This window comes from Amblyomma mixtum, chromosome 3 (assembly GCF_055824585.1).
Source record: "Amblyomma mixtum isolate Tamu chromosome 3, ASM5582458v1, whole genome shotgun sequence".
Classification (NCBI taxonomy): domain Eukaryota; kingdom Metazoa; phylum Arthropoda; class Arachnida; order Ixodida; family Ixodidae; genus Amblyomma; species Amblyomma mixtum.
The window spans coordinates 111,681,843-111,687,261 of NC_143014.1; the positions used below are offsets into that span (position 1 = coordinate 111,681,843).

General features: G+C 47.5%; 1 pseudogene; it reads left to right on the forward strand.

The window, feature by feature from the left end:
- The first annotated feature begins 474 nt into the window (after positions 1–474).
- On the forward strand, positions 475–5,161 carry LOC149351415 (thromboxane-A synthase-like; annotated as a pseudogene).
- The last annotated feature ends 258 nt before the right edge of the window (positions 5,162–5,419 follow it).

Consider the following 5,419-nt stretch of genomic DNA (forward strand, 5'->3'; position numbering starts at 1 on the left):
TTATCGCTACCAATGTCATAGTTTCTGCAGTTAAGATGAGAACCGAGAGTTAAATTATGGACTTGTTATTAATAACTTTTGGCTGTCGCGCTTGCCACTAATGAAGCCATTTTCGAAGCGTCTCAACGGCATTGTATGCCGAGCAATTTTTCATTTTTTTTTAACGGCAGCACTGGAAACCAGTTTAATGCTTTACTAACCTTAATTCACTTCCCTTTATTTTACTGGCGTTCTTTATGTTTTATATGCGATCGTACGCGTTTTGCAATTAAAAACAGGTGTTGTCAAAATCAGTAATGTTCCCGTTACTTCACATACAACTTCCTCGTACCAGCTTTTGTCAGAGCTTGGTGCCTAGCGACAGGCCGTCGGAGGCAGCTATTACTGTTTTCTTTTTTTATGACTTAAAAGAGAAGCGTTCATTTTTACTTCTTCGTACTAATTGGTCGGTTTTGCTGGCAATCTGAACAGGTGATGGATATATGGGTTAAGAAATACGGCAAGGTATTCGGTATCTACATGGCCGAAACTGCGTATGTGATCATCAGCGATGTGGAAATGATCAAGGAGTGTATTGTGAAACACGTGCACGCATTTCACGAGAGACCACCAATGCTGATACCAGTGAAGCCTTTTTTGAGCAGCCTGCTGTACGTCACGGGTAAGTACGTTGTTTCAAGAAGCTCGCAAGAGCACCTTCAGCTAACGTTTTTGCGCGCGAATTCAGTTTAATATATATAGCTAGCTCCGCATTTGCAAAAGTCAGGTCTTCATGGTCTAAATTTTATGAATGCGTGTTTGATAGTACGCTGAAAGGCAAAACAAGTGCTCGGTGCCCCGTTACCCTGCATCGATGCTAGGTGTATACTTGCGGGAACCCGCATTGATTATGAACAGACAGTATGTACTGAGAACGAAAAAGTGGAGCTTGCAGCCGTGGATTTTTGTGGCGGAACGGTAAAAGCGTTAGACGAGTGTCTGTCTTCACCTCTTTGGGTAAGCCCTGCCGCTGTAGCTCAGTGGTTATGGCGCTCGGTTGCTGACCCGAAAGACGCGGGTTCGATCCCGGCCATGGCGGTTGAATTTCGGTGGAGGGGAAATTCTAGAGGCCCGTGTACTGTGCGATGTCAGTGCACGTTAATGAAACCCTGGTGGTAGAAATTTCCGGAGCCCTTTTCTACGGCGTCCCTCATAGCCTTAGTCGCTTTGGGACGTTAAAACCCCATAAACCGAAACCCAAACTTCTATGCATAAACCGAAATTTTCAATGGTTCCTAAGGCTGCCATGTTCGCTAATAAATTTTGCAGTACGGCTAGTGCAGTATCCGCTGCGCTCTAACTCTCTGGAGGCCTTTCAGCCTCAGCCTTTTCTCAGCCTTTCAGAGATTTTAAGTGCCAGGGATGCTTCTAGAGCCCAACAACACGGACTAGCAACGAATTCGGGAACGTTTTGCCACGACGATAGGTTAGCTAGGAAATAATTTCATATTTTGGCATTTTTTTGCAAATTGAATAGAGTTTGAAGTGAACTGAAGTGAATCGTGGTCGTATTTTGGACAATAGAAGGAAATAGTTATTCTGCATCAAGGGTATCAAAATAGTCCGAATATGTGCACAACTTCTCAAATTCTATCCCATCACCCCTACTGACCAGGAGAAACACACCAACTTGGCGTCTTCTGTTGCGTCAAAGTTTTTAGCATGTAGCGAAGAATCGCTGGCCCGCACAGTACCGAAAAAAAAAGAAAGAAGGAAAGAAACGCTCCACCACTTTCATTGCTTATGTACGACGGATTGCCACACTTCGCAACGGCGGACCAGCTGAACGCGTTCGCGAGCGGTCAGGTTGCTCAATTTCTAGACGATGCCGTCTGCGTAAATACACGCTGTCGTCTGCACATCAGACGGGTTCTGTAACTCTGTGGCGCAAGATAAATCTTGTTTCACCCACAGGAGTCCATAGGCTTTTAAGATATCTAGAGATGAAAATACACGAAGTTACTTTTTGTCAGCGTTGTGTTTTCTCTCACCACATGCAGAAAGCGCATGCGAGCAAGCGCGTATTTGGCGAGATTTTTGTGAGTATAAAGTGGCTGTCTCATCTTGATGCACACAGATGCACAGACGATTTCGTAAATGAACAGGCGACGAGGGTCGTAACTAGACTCTTGAGACTTTTTGCAGGAGATAAATGAAAAAAAAAGGCGCAGTGTCGTGAACCCGAGTTTCCGCTCCACCAAAATGAAGCCCATGGCACGAACGATTGTAAGCTGCTGCGAGAGGACGCTGGAAGTCATCAGTGATCACGTATAAGATGGAAAGTCACCATGACGAAGTTATTTAAGGGCTTGTTTCTGGACGTCATGTCCAAGTGCACCCTTGCTTGGGAGGTAGGTCTGCTCGTAATGCACTGGTTGATATGTTTGTGCGCTACAGCAAAAAAAAAAATACTGAGCACAGAAAACTTTAGTCACATGTATAATCTACTTAACAACTTAAGATGTGACGCAAGGCAACAACCAGACGTGTAGTGCGTGCTGTGCAAATGAGCGACAATAGCTAAAATAGTGCAAGTCTGTAGGCGTTGAAACTATCAATATGATAAAAAAAAAGCGGTCCCTTGGAGCGTTCAGTACGACATTTACAGGGTCTGTTCTGAAAGTAGTAGGACTGGTTTTTTCCTGGGCGAACGGGCGAACGAGAGGTGGTTTGCGCGTGCAGGATCGTTGAAGGTGGATATTGGGAATGCTGGGGAAAATGGGCAGTCGGCTCTCGGCCGTTGAAGAGAGGAGGTCGCTTGTACTGTGAACCCCTGTCAAAACGTCTCGTCACGCAGAATCATCGTGCGTTTACTGGATCAGCGATACGCGATCAAATTTTGAGTAAATCTTGGTAAAACGGGCAAAGAGACTCACAACATGATTAAGGAGGCCTACAGTGACGCTTCCATGGGTAGATCAGGTGTTTTTTGAGTGGCACAAGCTGTTCCGAGAAGGTAAGGAAAGAGTGGAGGAAGACGACCGCTCCAGACGCCCTTGGACCAGCAAGACCAACGAAAATGTGTAGCGAGTGAAACATTTACTTAACAGTGATCGTAGAATGAGTATCAGAATGATTGCTGATGACTTGAGTATTCCTCAAACCCAAGTTTTTGAGATCGTGACAGAAAACTTATCCATGAGGATAGCGTGTCCGAAGTTGGTGCCGGGAGTGTTGTCAAAGGAGGAAAAGGCCAACCGGTAGGATTTTCTTCATCATGTGAATGAGGACCCGATTTTTTGCCCAGCACAAGGCGGCAACGAAGCCTCAGCCCCCCTACAGCCTCGACTTGGCCCCGCCAGACTTTTTTCTATTCCCGAGAATAAAATCGACGCTCAAGGGGGAACATCACGGATCGGTAGATGTTGTTCAACAGGCCGTGACAAGGGAGCTAAACAGCATTCCGGTCCAGGCGTTCCTGGATTCGTACGAAAACTGTAAAACTCATTGGCAGCAGCGTGTAGGTGCGGAAGGGTGCTACCTTGAAAAATTGTAATAGTTTGTACTATTCCCTCGAATAAATTTTGTTTAAAAAAATGAGTCCTACTACTTTCAGAACAGACCACGTAAGTGCAGAGTTTAGTGGCATGCCTGGCAAAGCAGACGCTTTAGAAATAGATTTATAGATCCCAGGCTACATTTAATCTTCAGAGAACCAAGCATCCTTTAAGACGCCACAAGGGAGTATTTAGTCGTTGCTTTGAACGCAGTGATTTGTTGTAGGCGGTATCAGGCCTCCGGCGGAGGATAATTCTTCATGGCAGTGCCCAAAAAATCTTTAAACTAATGGTATCATGAGCATAAAACAAATTGAAACATGGATTGTTCCGACCGAAACCTTAATTTTACTGTTAACAAGGACGAAGTCAGACAGCGACTTACTGGCTGCTCGTCGCCAACGTATCTAAAAAAACTTGCCTTTATCGTTTTCTGTGAAAATGAAACGATTCTGCTCGGATCCCTCGCTCCATTTCTGATATGATGTTACTCTTTCGCTATCGCCGGAATCGGCACTCGGCGTAATGGATGGCGAGAATTGACTAAGATGGAAGAAGAGGAATCTTCACCATATACAGGTTTCGCTGTTACAACAGTTCGGTAAACCTCCGCAGAATGTAATGCACTACTTTGCCGCCTGCGCGCAGGTTGGCTGCTAAGGAGACCTAAACGACCCTAGTCGTCAGGAGCGTCGCCCAGGACACCGATGACACACTGGTCGAAGGCGTACTCAATGTTCCCGCTTTCCGGAGCGCTCTGCGATGGGTGTTTCCGTTTGCGTCGACCTCCAGAATTTACTGTGAGCTTCTAGAACGCCTGCGCCAGATCATCTACTTACGCAGGCGAGGAGACAAGGCGCGGACGCTTGACATAATGCTTGATGCCCATGCAAGCTTCTCCATGCCCATAAAGCTTCTGCTTGATGCCCAGCAGGCTTCAGGGCGAGACGGCTGCGAGGGCAGACAGCTGCAGTGCCCGCTCATCACCGACGACCAGCTTCGGGGGAACTGCTTCGTGTTCCTGGTCGCAGGGTACGAAACCACCGCCACCGCAATGTCCATCGCCGTGTACGAACTTGCTGTGCACCCAGACGAGCAGGACGCCACGTACGAGGAACTTTAGTAAGCGCTGGAAGTCGGTGGCGGTGAGCTTGCGTACGAGGTCATCCACCAGCTAAAGCGTCTAGACATGTTCGTGTGCGAGTGCCTGCGCATGTACCCTTCCATTGCACTGATCACGTGCCGGCAGTGCAACAAGGAAACCGTCGTTGTCGGGCAGCATTTCCCAGCGGACGTGAACGTGATGGCAGCAATGTGGCAGGTCCACCACTATCCGGAAGTGTGGCCCTACCCGTTCCGCTTTAACCCGGAAAGATTTCGCTATGGTGTCCGCGTCCACCACCGCGATGGTGTCCGCGTCCATTCCGTTTGGCTTGGGTTCCAGGGAGTGCCTGGGAAAGCGGTTCTTCGTTCTAGAAATCAAGGCGGCCACTTGTATCACGCTCAGGAAATGTAAAGTGCTCCTTTGCGAAGGAACCGTGGCCCCTATGAAACCGGTCGTGAGGTCACTTTTTCTTCGCTCAGAAAGTGACATCAAGCTAAAATTAGGTCTGAGGAGCCCATAAGCAAAGCGTGTCAGCGCAGGGGCTGGTGTGGCTTGTGTTGTTCAGTGACAAACGTCTGCAAACTGCGCTGCTACCGCTGTACTTTACCATTCCTTCAACGGCTCAAGTCTGTGTTTATCCAGTGAGATACATTTTAATATTCGAACTATCATGCACTAAAAGAGACGACTATGTGAGCCGAGTTCGGCAGGTGAAGCGCGCAGGTAAGCGAGGATGTAAAATAATGATGCGGTAGGTAGCGCGGAAGCTGTGTCTGCG